Source organism: Daucus carota, chromosome 2 (genome assembly GCF_001625215.2).
Source record: "Daucus carota subsp. sativus chromosome 2, DH1 v3.0, whole genome shotgun sequence".
NCBI classification, from domain to species: domain Eukaryota; kingdom Viridiplantae; phylum Streptophyta; class Magnoliopsida; order Apiales; family Apiaceae; genus Daucus; species Daucus carota.
This window is the reverse complement of record NC_030382.2, coordinates 20,783,307-20,798,845: the sequence shown is the minus strand read 5'-3', so window position 1 is coordinate 20,798,845 and position 15,539 is coordinate 20,783,307. Positions and strand designations below refer to the sequence as shown.

Genomic DNA, 15,539 nt, shown 5'->3' with positions numbered 1-15,539 from the left:
GTCTCTAGGCATGCATCTCTGGCTTCTACTTCTTGTTTCAGCTGGGAGATCTCTTCCTTCTGAACTTCATTTCGTCTCATCAAAACTTTATGAAACCCTTCAGCTTGATCTAGCTTTTCTTGAAGTTCCTTCAGTCTGGCTTGGGTAGGCTCTTTGGAGTCAAAGAACTTATCTATCTTCTGCATAAGCTCCTGAACCATGTTCTTAAGATAGTTGTTCTTTTCAATCAGCTTGCTGTTTTCTGCCTTGAGAGAATTATATTCCTCATTTGGAATATGATCTTTTTCCTGCATGGTTAGTTGTTCTAGCACAAGATTATCATTTGAAATATCAAATTTGAACGAACTAACCTCACTGTTGTCATCCTCGGAGTCAGTTTCGACAAGACCATCATCGGTGAGTCCTCGAACATTGTCATCCTCCATGCCAACAAGTGCAAGGTTGATCATTTCCTCACCAGAGCCATCACTAGAAGCAGAATCTTCTTCATCATCACTCCAGGTCAGAAGTGCTTTAGATTTCTTCTTCTTGTCTCTGGAAACAGCAGGCTGTTTTGACTTGAGCTTGTAGCAGTCCTTCTTGAAGTGACCAGGCTTTCCACATTCAAAGCAGTTCTGATCCTTTGGTTCCTTGGAGGGCCTTCTGCTACTTGAGTACTTAGCCTTATCCTTGCCTTTCTCCCTTTTCAGCTGACTATGCTTGTTAATCATCCTTTGAATCTTCTTGGAAAGGAGTGCAAGATCTTCGTCTGATTCCTCATCTGATTCTGGCTTGCTCTTTTCAACAGTAAGAGCTAAGTTCTTCATTTTCTCAACTGGAGCATCATGCTTCTTGGAATGCATCTTTCTCTCAAATTGTTCCAATTCAGCAAAAAGAGCTAGATGATCCATTGTATCAATATTGTGAGCAGCTTCCAAGGCAGTTACTTTGGATTGGAAGTCAAATGGAACAGAAGCAAGAATGTTCATGTTGAGTTCTGATTGAGGAATTATCTTTCCAAGTCTCCCTAGGTTATTGACAATGAGTTGAAACCTAGCTTGAGCTTCTTTGATTGTTTCTCCCTTTTGCAAACCGAAAGCACCAAGTTCCTTCATTAGTTGTCCCAATTTTACTTTCCTTAGACCCTTTGATCCTTCATGATAAGCTTCCAAAGCATCCCATATCTCCTTTGCAGATTTGAGAGATGACACCTTGTCATATTCAGCTTGATTAAGACCATTGATGAGAGTACTTCTAGCTTTTCCATTTGCAGCCATCTTTGTTAGCTCGTCGGTAGTAAGTTCATCAACATCTTTGACCTTGCCATCTTTATCTAGGAACTGATAGGGACCTCTTTCAACAACTCTTTGCATGAGAGGGTCTCTGGAGAGATGAGCTTCCATTTGTCCTTTCCACCAGTTGTAGTTGTCCGAACCAGTGAGGAGAGGAGCTCTAAAGTCTGATTTTCCCTGAAATTGGTCAGCCATAGGATCTATACTATTCCTGTTACAGAAATGTTAGTAAACACAGCTCTGATACCACGTGTAAATACACCTAGAGGGGGGGTGAATAGGTGTAAATGGCTAACTATATCAATTTTAAACTTCACCGAATATTTCAGCTTACTGTTTTCAGATCAAGTGTGATTATAGCAGGCTATTATGGAAAACAGTAAAGTGCAGAAATGTAAATCAGACACAAGCAATTTTAGCCAGGTTCGACCCCTATGTCTAATGGTCTACGTCCTGGTCCCTTCCCAACTTGGTAAGAGAATATATTATTACTGAAAATCCAACAATTACAGAATAATAATATATCTTCCCTTTACCCAGTCACCTAAAGCAGCTTGCTGAAACCTTGAGCAGACAGAAAACAGCTCGACACTTTAGTCCCCTGTGCACCTGTTCTTGAACCTCTGAATTCCTTGAGCTTCCCTCCTTGAATTCACCTTGTTCCTCGAACCTTAGCACCTCAGACCTTGTGAAGACTAATTCTATCTAACTCCCCCTTTGTTCTATACTTAGAACCCCGCTAGCTTTAGTGACTAATCAAATACAACTTTGAATAACAATGAGAGATTACAACTCAAACTATATTCTCTAATAAGATATGAATCAAACACACGATATAAGCTCAGAAGAGAATTTCAGAATGTTTTCAAGATGGTGAGTTGTTAACTATACTTGAAAACAGCAAGCCGTATATATACTGAAAACTATAACGGCTATATTGAAACAAACTTCCATAAACGTTGCACAAGTGAACGTTGCAGGTTGTTAGTTCAATATTATACTCCATAGAAATAGAAGACTGAGTTTTAGAAAGACGTTTGAGGCAACAGTCCCTATTAAAATGGGATAAGGAAGTGTTTTTTGAAAAGATAAGTTTGAAGCATAACCACTTCCTTAAATTTAGGAAACGTTTTCAATTTAAATAATCTGAGCTTATAATATGTATATTTAACTCATATTCAGATTAGAAAACGTACACCTTAAGTCCTATAAATTGTAGAAGTCAACAGCTGCAATCTTTGAAGTGTTCTGCTTCTGGTAGGACTCTATCATAGCTTGCTATTATAAAATAGCTTGCTATAATTCTGTTATAGTAAAATTCTTGCAACACAAGGTTAGAAATACAAAGCAGCAGGCTATAACAGTATGTCAAGCTAAAATAGCTTGCTATCTATCTGTTACTTATAAATCCTGCAGGGTTAGATTATCAATACAATATAGCAGGCTGTAACAGAGTAAATACATTATGTTAAGCTGAAATGAAAGTAGCTTGTTAAAGTGTGTCATCATCAAAACTTGGGATTTACAATTTACAAAATTATAAGACATTCAGTCTGAATCCATATATTTGATGATCAACAGTGGGACTTGTTTGCAAAGGGGAATGCATATGATCCCATACACGACACTCCTCTTCACCGAGAACCTAGAAGTGGTGTAACCGTATTTAAAATTTTGGTAAGTACAAGTATAGAATAATCTTTGTTATTTGTTATTATCAAACTATGACTAAATTTTGAAAAATTGCACAATCGGCAAAAGCTACTAGTGCAGGAAAGTTGGAGTGATTGAGTAGCATCACATATGGTGTTTGGCCTTGTCGAAAATGAGGCAATGAATTGGATAATAACCAGGGGAGACCTAGGTTATAAGGTTTCACAGTATTTCCGTTGGACGTGTATAGGGCTTCGGTGAAACTCTTGGCATACTTAATAAAGACAAATGCCAAAAAATAAAGTTGGCATTGGGTGCAGTTGGCACACCAACATCTTAAGGGTGCAGTATTAAGAGGGTGTATTCAAGTAGGATTTCATAGATTATTTTTAATCTATGAATTTTAAGAAATTGTATCTAATTTGAGTTTGTATGTTTTTTTGATAAAATATGGTACAACATTTACAAATCTTAAAATATATTGTATAATTTCACCAACATATTTTGATGGATTTAAAACAATCTCAACTAAATATCATAAATTTTTAAGGAAAATTTAAAATCGTTAATGAATACCGGTAGATTTTGTTGCATAATATAGAATCCCAATTAAATACGTCCAATATTCTTTTACATTTAGTGGCAAAAAAATAAATTACTCTCGTACATTTAAAATCTTAATTGAATATGCGGTCTAAAATTAATTAAAAAAATTTCTATTTTGGAGAAAAGTTGTGAATATATAAAGTGGTCCATAATAGGACCTCGTCAAAATTTATGATCCGACTCAAATGAAATAAACTGAATATATATTAAGCAAAAAATAACAAATCACTTAATCTAAAATTGAAAACTGGTGAAAAAATGTCTCAATAGAAAAAACAACTTTCTTTCATCTTAATACACCCCCTTAATCTTTTATTCTTTTTCCTAAACATTATCTTTAAAATTATTTCAAAAATGCTTCCAAAATCTTTAATTTCCTTCTAAAAATCTTACTTTTAGAATTAAATAGGGTTATTCAATTGAGATTAAGAAAAAATCATTCATAATCTTGGTATATTTAACTCGAATTTTTAAAATTGCATCTAAATCTTGGGGGTATTCAATTGGGATCTTATTATATCCAATAAAATCTAGTTATATTCTATTATAATTTTCATTATACTTAAAAAACATGAATTTTATGAGATTGTTCGGGCTATTTTATAGTGTTTGAAATTCCATCATAATTTTTGAGATTTTGAGTATTCAAAAATCCGCATAAAATTAAAATCAGATATAATTCATTAAAATCTATGGATTATTACCAATCCATTAAAATTCGAGTTAAATAATCTTAATCCTTTCCTTTTTCTAAATATTATCATAAATTTATTTGAAAGAATTTTCATAAATCTATGATTACCTTTTTTAATCTTACTTCTAAATTAATCATAATCCTTTATACCATTCTATATCTCCATACCACAAATATAAATTTTTTAAAATAAATCTTCATGTTTTGCACCAAAAAGTAGAAATTCAGAAGTCCAACTCTTTTTGTCTAGAGGGTCTTTCAAAACTTGGGATATGTATTCAAACGTAGGCATTTTATTATGTAGAGATGAAGCCAAGTGCTTAGCTTGTGAAACTAACATCCCCACTTTTCGAAATATTAAATTTAAATTCAAAACTCAAAAACAATATAATTTATTAATCTAAAATTGTATTATAGATGGTATTATAACCATTTTGTAAGGTATTTCTGACCATTGTAAATATGTTGTAGTTACATTATTTATTACTTGAAAATATTTCATTTTCTCTTTGTTATTTTAAAAAAAATTGTGATTATTTAATTATATAGAGTCCTACTCTAATAGAAACCAAATTAGCCTAAAAACTAAAAACCAGTTTCTGGACAGTTTTTTATCACTATTTTTAACTACAAAATCACTAATTTATAGATAATATATCTCTAATTTATATATAGCATATCTCACGAATATAAATATATATATATACACATATATGCAACGTATATGACCATCATCTTCACCCAAATCGTAGTAATGGACCTCTTACCACCATTACAACACGTTTCTATGACTTGCCACCATTGTCTATCATCACCAATAGTCACATACACTTTCTATCATAACTTACAAAACTAACGACTACTTACCATCTTCATACAACTTCTCTTGCCGCTTCCTACCACCAAGAACCTTACTACTGTTGAAATTGATCATCTATAATCGATTATCAATAGTTTAGATAAGAAGATTTTCTCAATTTTGATAATAAAAATCGCCGTTCACATACTGTATAAAAACAGTGATTAGTGCCGTATAAATTAGTGATACTCGTAGTTATAAATAGTGGTAGGAAAACTTATTTCTAGTTTTTATTTTAAGAGTGGTTTCTATTTGATCATGAGCTAATTATATATAACTTAATGATATTTATATATATGTATGTGAGAGATAGATAGATAGATAGATAGATAGAGAGAGAATAATTCTAATATAAGTTTTAGTTGAATTTAACTAGTAATAGACTTTTTTTTATATAATGAACATTATGTATTATTAATTATTGATTAACTTGTTATCATATTTTATAAGAACTTAATTTTCAAATTAAATTTTCCATAAATCGAATATATTAAAATTTAAATGATAAAATTTCTACAATATAATTTATTTGTATCTTCAAAAATAGTAACATATTATTACTAACCAATACGAACTTTAACCTATAAGGTTATTTTAATTTTTTTTTAAAAATTATTAATAATAAACATATAGTTTATTTTCTATTAATCAATATTAATTTATGATTGTTTGGATAGTTTGACACTTATATAAAATAGATGGTTTATAAAGCAGAAAATTTGCCAATAGTTTGCATTGACACTTAATTAATCTAATTGGACATTATTTGGGTTTTTATTATTAAATAATATAACTAAGTACAAACTTTTTTGTGACTAGGCCCAGCCCACCTTGGGAGGTCCTTATAATTACCTAGGACAGGAAAACCCTAATCTAAGTAGCAGCCCGCCTCTCCACATCCCTTCTCATCATCTTATGGGTTCCATCTGACCTTAATCCTTCTCCAGATCTCTTCACAGAGGCCCCTCCAGATCTCTTCTCCTCTCATGGGTTCCATCTCACTGTGCTGCTCCTTGTTATACAGGTATACGTATATACTCTTTACAATTTTAAATGTACCACATGAACACATATAATATATATGGTCCTCATGCTTGGTAAATATGCCTGTTAGTTGTTCTTCATTTTAGTAGCTAGATATATCACCTTTGGTTATCTCTTACTTAATAATTGTATATTTACCCTATACATATGTGATGATTTTGTTGTGATCTAGATCTACTCCTGATATATTCATATAAGAACTTGATTTTTCTAAATTTTAGTTTTAATATATTATATTTATAAATTTATGAATTTATTATAAATATGTGTTTGATTCTTATTAGTATGAAAAAAAATCGGTAAAAGAATATGAATAATGCTTCTTTGCATCATTATACAATATCCAAAACTGCAATAGTGGTATAAACTTTTTATTTTTATGTCCACTATGCAAGCAAAATAGATAGCATAAGTAAATAAGGAGTCTATCAATGTGTTATATAGGTTATTTATTAATTTTTCACTTATTTTTATTGTGTTTAAACTTTGTACCATTACATTTGAATATTACACCTTAAACATTTTAATAGTGGCTCATTGCTTTTTTGCAGCAACTATCCTCATATTGGTGATGATAAACAATGAAGAAAATGCTCCAATTTTCTCTAAATTTATATCCTCCAGGTAGTATAACATAAACTTTTAGTTATAACATTATAACATAAATATATTTTTTCATTCCTTAATAGTATACATACTTTGTTGTGTAGATTTATGAAGATATTATATATAGGTACATGGTATGGCATTTGTCTAGATATGCTGATGTGGTTAAAATTTCACACTTTGTTTCGGTCACCTTTGTTAAATGTGACGCCCTCCAAATCCGGGTCAAAGATTTGGTCATCACCAACCTTATATCACAATAACAATATGATAAATCATATTAATAGATAATGACCCTTGGTACCTTCCTAACGTAGCCTCGCCTTCAACGGCCTGTGGCTTTCTCTTTTTCCCATCTCTCTCTTTCTCCACTTCTATGATCATCACTTTTTGAACTAATGCAACATGGTTATCTAACTCTAAAATAGCTCGTCATGCCTTTAACCCATGTTAAAACCTCTTTGCCTTTTTGTCTTTGAGTACTCACATACGCTGGCACAAGCCTTGCCATTTCTATAAATTTAGCTTCGTATTCTTCCACAATCCTGTTACCTGGCTTGAGCTCTAAAAAATTTATCCCCATTTGATCTTGCATATAATGAGGAAACTTTTTTTCCAGAAATTCCTTATATCTTTCCCATGAAACTTCCGTCGTACCTACCATTGCCTACACCGAATCCCACCAATAATATGCTTCATGTTTTAGAAAATAACCGGCAAATTTTGTCTTTGGCCATATCTTGGCATCATTCGGATGTGGTGACCACTTAAAATCTGGAGAATTCACGGCTTGGAATGCCTTAAAAGTTATCATATGTATATATGTCGTATGTCGTTGCTACTTTCCTCGTTCTTACTCTTGCTGGTTCTGTTGCTCTTGAAACTGCTGCTGCTAAGCTAACATAGAAGTTTGTTGAACTAACATTTGTAGCATTGCTGGATCAACTGGTCCAGGTGGATTAGATGGAGTCTTATTAGACTCTAAAGTTTGAGCATAGACATGGTGGTCTTTTTGGAAGACATATTCTCATAAGTAACAAACAATTATTTAGACATGGTTGAGAAGAAAACAACTTTATCAATGTTAACATATTAGTTTTACAAAACAAATGAAAACTTTTCATCAGATCAAATTTTTCTGTACAAGATATGACAAAATGAATTGAGTACAACATGTAGAATGTAAGTGTAAAATAGGTGCGAATAATATAACAGTTATGCTAATAAGACAATTAAATGGAAGTAAAACAATTATAATTGCAAAAGAAAGATTATATATATATATATATATATATATATATATATATATATATATATATATATATATATATATATATATATATATATATGCACGGTTTAACCCGTTAATTCATGGAGCCTTTAACCCGTGCTAAAACTTTGTCTTCCAGTACTCACAAGCACAAGCCTTACTAGTTCTGTAAATTTAGCTTCGTATTCTTCCACAGTCCGTTACCTTGCTTAAGCTCCAAAAAATTTATCCCCATTTGATCTTGAATATAATGAGGAAAATATTTCTAGAGCAATTCTTTATATCTATCTCATGAAACTTCGGTCGTACCTTCCATTGCATACACCGACTCCCACCAATTATATGCTTCATGTTTTAGAAAATAACTCGCAAATTCTGTCTTTTGATTATCCCTCCTTCAGTAGGGCAAAGGACATCTCCATTTCATTTGGCCATATCTTGGGATCTACCGGATCTGTGTGATGGGAAAAAGTGACCCCAACGGCAATAACTAAGTGCGGAATTAACCTTCGTTGGACAATACTTATCCCTACTTGTATGAACCTTCGATGAAACAAACAAGTAAAGCAACAATAAACAATAAACAAGACACCAAGAATTATACGTGGAAAACTCCCTCAATGAAAGGAGTAAAAACCACGGGACCGTAGTCCACCCAAACAATTCACTATGATAAATTATATGGGTAATACACCAAGTTCTTCTCTAGATAAAACTAGAGGAATACAATCACCTTCACACTCTTGGAATAACTCATCAAGAAGTATGGAACCAAATAAACAACAAGAGAACAAAGACCCACGGCTAGGTTCAGCCTCTCCACGGCTCTTTAGCTACTGCCCAGCCCCTCAAATACACCTCCGAATCCGATCTCCACCGTTCAGAATTTAGATATCGGTGTTAGGAAGATGCTGTCCGAAATTTGATAAGTGGATTTTATATCCACTTGGAAGCCTTCGTTTTGACTTAAATGGATGATCTGGCCTCAAGCTTTTGATGTTTTTGATATGTTTTAGTGTGATGTTGTGTAGGTTTCTTTGGAGGAGAACGAAGAGGATATTCATAGCTTTCATTGAAAAAAAACGGCGAAGCAATCGGATGCGCGAGTCAAAAGTTATGGACAAAGAAGTGGGCTGCTGAATTGGGGCACCCGCCCCAAATCTGGCGCACCTGCCCCGTTGGCGCACCCGCCCCAAATCTGGCGCACCCGCACCAAACTGGCAGCGAATTTAAGCCCGTTTGCCCGTTTCTGATCCGTTTCAAGGCCCGATCGCTGGGGACGTTTAAGAAAGGCTTTGGGGGACTAAAAACATAACCTAGAAACATTCTAAGAAGCACGTGACGGCTACGGAGAAGATCTAGATTCATAGTTTTCTTTTGTCTTCTTCCAATTAGGCGATACTTTTGGATGCTCGTTTCGGATTTGTTTCTTAACTCTTATTCTCGTACTTTGAGTTTGTTTTTCCTATTCAGTACCATGTTTACTCTTATTCCCATGATGATGAGAAGTTCGATTATGAACTAATCATTATCGTGGGATTCTAGCGGATTTATATATGGATTTCAGTAGTTGATTTGCCTTAATTATTTATGTGATGAATGTTTGATTTCTTCGTATTGGTTGTGCTTATTCTTCTTAGATGCGTAGCTAACATCTAAGTTGTGGGTTAATCTTTATTGAAGCGACAGTGGATATATTGATTTAGAACTTGCCATGCGAACATAGGATTATGTATTTGATATACATGATTAGTGGTGTGATTTTACCCATCTTGCATCGCCCTATGTAATCTTGATAGATAACTTGTTCTTCAACCGTTATGTTTTCAAATTTTATAGACATATAGGGTCTAAGCATAATTGGTGTCTGTTTACCTTCTGTCTTAATTGTGGATGTGTAGCAGTATGGTGCACGTATAACGACAGTTAGCGTGTATCAGTTTCGTGTTATCTGATTAGTTATCAACCATCACATATCGATAAGGCATAATTCTGAATGAAGTATATAATGAAGTTAGAATCCCATGTTTTACTCTCTATAGTAATTCGATTTTAATTCTCTTAGTTATAATTCGACTTAATTAGTTAATTTAGTTAAAACCAACCAATTTGTTATTTGTCTAAGCATTGAATAATAATCATACATTGGTGCATAAGTGCATAATTCTGAATACACCAGTCTCTGTGGGAACAAACTGAATTTGATTCTATACTACTTGTGACCACGTACGCTTGCGTGATTTTGTGCCCAAGTTTTTGGCGCCGCTGCCGGGGACTCGGTGTTTACTTTAGTTTATGTGCTTGTCATTAGTGGTCGTTAAAGTTCAGTGACTTGGATTCTTTTCTCACTTTAGTTCGTGTGTGTGTTTCAGGTACTTGAGGGACGTGTATGCGAACACGTTCTCAGGCTCGCAAGGAAGCATTAATTAAGGAAGAAACGATAGAGATTGATACGATGGTTGATCAACCACCAGCTGTGAATATTCCTAAGGCTCTGAAGGCTTTCTCTGAGCCTAAAATCGATGACATTCAATCGAGCATTGTCAGGCCAGCAATTCAGGCCAACACTTTCGAGATCAAACCGAGCACTATTCAGATGGTACAGAACTCAGTGCAGTTTGGGGGTTCTCCGACTGAGGATCCTAATACTCATATTCGGATTTCATTGAGATCTGCGACACTTTCAAGTTCAATGGTGTTACGGACGATGCCATCAGATTGAGGTTGTTCCTATTTTCTCTGAGGGATAAAGCTAAAGGATGGTTGCATTCTCTTCCTGCAGGATCTATTACGACATGGGAGGATCTGGCTCAGAAATTTCTTACTAAGTTCTTCCCTATGGCTAAAACCGCTGCAATCAGGAATGCTATCACTCAATTCTCTCAGTTGTCTGGTGAAACTTTATGTGAAGCTTGGGAACGCTACAAGGAGATGCTTCGGAAGTGCCCACATCATGGGATGCCTGATTGGATGGTTATTAATTGCTTTTATAATGGGTTGGGTCCTCAATCGAGGCCAATGCTCGATGCTGCATCAGGTGGAGCTCTATGGGCTAAGAGCTACGATGAGGCTTATGAGTTGATCGAGATGATGGCTGCGAATGAATATCAGAATCCTACTCAGCGTCTTCATCAGGGCAAAGCAGCAGGAATTCTAGATGTTGATGCCACTTTAGCCATAGCTGCTCAGCTTAAGGCTCTTACTATGAAGGTGGATTCTTTGGCAAATCTAGGAAATCAGCAGCCACCTTCAGTCTGCGAGCTCTGTGCTGGAGCACATTCTTCGGATCAGTGTGCTATATCGAGCGAATCCGCTCAGTTTGTAAGCAACTTTCAGAGGTCACAACAGCCAGCTCCGGCCACTTATCATCCTAATAATCGGAATCATCCGAATTTCAGCTGGAGCAATAATCAGAATTACATGCCACAACAACAGCAACAGTTTCAGCAGCAAGGATCTAGACCTTTTAACCCTTCTGGTTTTCAACAACAGTTTGCACCGAGACAGCAATTCCATCCACCCGGATTCCAGCAACAAAATCATGGGGTGGCTGGACAGTCTTCCAACGAAAGATCAGAATTGGAAGAATTAAGACTAATGGTAAAAAGCCAATCGGTGTCGATCAAGACTTTGGAGAATCAGATTGGGCAGATTGCTAACGCGTTGATAAACAGACCACAAGGAACTCTTCCTAGTGATACCGAGGCCAATCCGGGTAAGAAAGAGATGAAGGAACAGGTACAGGCTGTCACCTTGAGGTCCGGAAAGGTTACGAAGGAAAAAGAATCAGCAACAGAGCAAAACAAGGAAGAGAGTGATCAACAGGTTGAAACACCCGTGCTCTAATCTAAGTCAGATAGTGGAAAAACTTTTGTTGAAGCTGATAATAATAAAATCAACGAGGAAGCAAGCAAGGATTCAGCCGAGAAGTCTAGCCCGAAAGCTGATATTGGGGTCGAGCAAGTATATCCACCTCCACCTTTTCCGAAGAGACTTCAAAAGCATAAGCTCGACAAACAATTCGCTAAATTTCTAGAGGTTTTCAAGAAATTACAAATCAACATACCTTTTGCGGAAGCTCTAGAACAAATGCCGAGTTATGCTAAATTCATGAAAGGTATTCTATCTCGGAAACTTAAACTTGAGGAATTGGAGACTGTAGCTTTGACCGAGGAGTGCAGTGCGGTGTTGCAGCAGAAATTGCCTCCGAAGCTGAAAGATCCGGGGAGTTTCACAATACCGTGTACCATTGGACCATTGTCATTCGACAAGTGTTTATGTGACTTGGGAGCTAGCATTAATCTGATGCCATTATCTGTCTTCAAGAAACTTGGTCTGCCGGAGCTGAAACCTACAAACATGTACTTACAACTGGCTGATCGGTCCATCACATACCCGAGAGGTATAATGGAAGACGTCTTGGTTAAAGTGGATAAGCTCATCTTCCCTGCTGATTTTGTCATTCTAGACTTCGAGGAGGATAAGAAGATTCCCATTATCTTGGGAAGGCCGTTCTTAGCTACAGGCCAAACTTTGATCGATGTGCAAAAGGGAGAGCTTACAATGAGAGTTCAAGATCAGAGTGTCACTTTTAAAGTGTTCAACGCAATGAAATTTCCAACTGACGAAGAAGAATGCTTAAAGGTGGAGCCAATAGAAGCTGCAGCTCATCCGGAAATTGACCGAAGGCTGAAAACTGACATCTTGGAAAGGGTTCTAACAGGTGAAGCTGAATTCGGAGATGAAGAGGAAGCAGAGCAACTTCAGTTCTTGAATGCATCTCCATGGAAGAGGAAGTTCGAGTCTCAAGGAGTAACAGAGCTTAAAAATGTTCAGGAGCATCTTAAACCATCTATTGAAGAAGCTCCCAATCTCGAACTTAAACTACCACCGGATCTCTTAAGTGATGTGCAGTTTAGAAGGTTGTCACGGCGCATAGATGACATGCATGACATTCACCGCCGTTTTGCAAAGGATTTGACTCAGGCTCTTGGGAGTGCTTTTCGAGCCATTGGTGTTGAGGTTGATTGGCCAGTGTTTGGAGATGGCATGGTATATTCACCACCTGATCCTCCACCTGAGGAGGGTGATCCTCCCGACTTATAGGTACATTCGATCCTTTTTATCACCTTCAATGAGGACATTGAATATTTTAAGTTTGGGGGTGGTAATCTAAGGACTAGTAGTAGTGTGTGTTCATATAGGTTGCATGTTGCATATAGTTTAGCATATTATCTCATAATGTTTGCATATTAGTTTGTTTTCGTTTTTTATATATATGCTTGTGTTTAGTATGTGTTAGTAGTTCATATAGTTGCAATTGCATGAATCTTGAAGTTGTTTCCCAAGTTGATGTCCTATGATGAGTTTATGTGCATAAGTTCTTGGCTAGTAGTCTTGATTATATGTGATGCCTTGTTACTTGAAAACTGCTTGTGTGGAAATTGTAATTACACTTATGCTCTAGAGATAAGACTTAGACTAACTTATTTCTTGAGTCCTTGCGTTGAGTCGGGCGTAGAGTTTGGAATATTCTCTTTTTGAAATTAGAGTTTGTAAATCTTAAGTTTGGGGGAGTTAAGGGATGAATATGCCTTTCTAAAAAAAACAGAGAGAAAAAAAAGAGAGAAAAAAAATATCAGGTACTCCTTTGAGATCAATGGGTAAAATGCAATGTCATGTGAAAGGGACGATCCATGTACTTGTGCTGGTATTAAGTGCAAATGTATTAGAAAAAGCAATTTCTTGGTGACCTTTCACAACCTTTGATTACTGGAGAATTATTTGATGAAAAAAAAAAAGAGAAAAGCGAAGTCGAATGGCGGTCGTGACTTACTTACACTGAGAAGCGTCCCAACCTTAGACTTAGCAAGAAAAAGAGAAAAAAATATAGAAAAAAATAGGAGAGGCATAGGAATTCTTTAGTGACCCTAAATTGTAGTTGACTCTTTAGTAAAGAAGTGTTTAAGCCTTATTCTCATTAACGGCTCATAGTGAGGACTTTATTGAAGTTTGATAGTCTTTGTTTTGTTTCACTAGAGAGCATGCTAGCACACACGATGCACTTCACACTAGTAGTGGAAGAGAACATGGCTAATGTGTGAAAGAGATGAATGCCGAGAATGTTGCATATTTTGAGGATGCTATGTTAACAAGGATTACACTTCATGATTCGCTTAGATGTAGGCGTTTAGTTGCATTCATTCATTACCTTATTAGTATTTGTGTGTGTGTCTATGCTTGAGGACAAGCATCGGTTTAAGTTTGGGGGTGTGATAAGTGGATTTTATATCCACTTGGAAGCCTTCGTTTTGACTTAAATGGATGATCTGGCCTCAAGCTTTTGATGTTTTTGATATGTTTTAGTGTGATGTTGTGTAGGTTTCTTTGGAGGAGAACGAAGAGGATATTCATAGCTTTCATTAAAAAAAAAACGGCGAAGCAATCGGATGCGCGAGTCAAAAGTTATGGACAAAGAAGTGGGCTGCTGAATTGGGGCACCCGCCCCAAATCTGGCGCACCTGCCCCGTTGGCGCACCCGCCCCAAATCTGGCGCACCCGCACCAAACTGGCAGCGAATTTAAGCCCGTTTGCCCGTTTCTGATCCGTTTCAAGGCCCGATCGCTGGGGACGTTTAAGAAAGGCTTTGGGGGACTAAAAACATAACCTAGAAACATTCTAAGAAGCACGTGACGGCTACGGAGAAGATCTAGATTCATAGTTTTCTTTTGTCTTCTTCCAATTAGGCGATACTTTTGGATGCTCGTTTCGGATTTGTTTCTTAACTCTTATTCTCGTACTTTGAGTTTGTTTTTCCTATTCAGTACCATGTTTACTCTTATTCCCATGATGATGAGAAGTTCGATTATGAACTAATCATTATCGTGGGATTCTAGCGGATTTATATATGGATTTCAGTAGTTGATTTGCCTTAATTATTTATGTGATGAATGTTTGATTTCTTCGTATTGGTTGTGCTTATTCTTCGTAGATGCGTAGCTAACATCTAAGTTGTGGGTTAATCTTTATTGAAGCGACAGTGGATATATTGATTTAGAACTTGCCATGCGAACATAGGATTATGTATTTGATATACATGATTAGTGGTGTGATTTTACCCATCTTGCATCGCCCTATGTAATCTTGATAGATAACTTGTTCTTCAACCGTTATGTTTTCAAATTTTATAGACATATAGGGTCTAAGCATAATTGGTGTCTGTTTACCTTCTGTCTTAATTGTGGATGTGTAGCAGTATGGTGCACGTATAACGACAGTTAGCGTGTATCAGTTTCGTGTTATCTGATTAGTTATCAACCATCACATATCGATAAGGCATAATTCTGAATGAAGTATATAATGAAGTTAGAATCCCATGTTTTACTCTCCATAGTAATTCGATTTTAATTCTCTTAGTTATAATTCGACTTAATTAGTTAATTTAGTTAAAACCAACCAATTTGTTATTTGTCTAAGCATTGAATAATAATCATACATTGGTGCATAAGTGCATAATTCTGAATACACCAGTCTCTG

At 35.8% G+C, this 15,539-nt stretch overlaps 1 non-coding gene across 1 annotated transcript; it reads right to left on the bottom strand.

Moving 5' to 3' along the window:
- Nucleotides 1-10,856: 10,856 nt before the first annotated feature.
- LOC135150916 (small nucleolar RNA R71) lies at nt 10,857-10,963 on the bottom strand. Its single transcript, XR_010289377.1, has one exon. It is a non-coding gene; the product is annotated as a small nucleolar RNA R71 (small nucleolar RNA).
- Nucleotides 10,964-15,539: the final 4,576 nt, after the last annotated feature.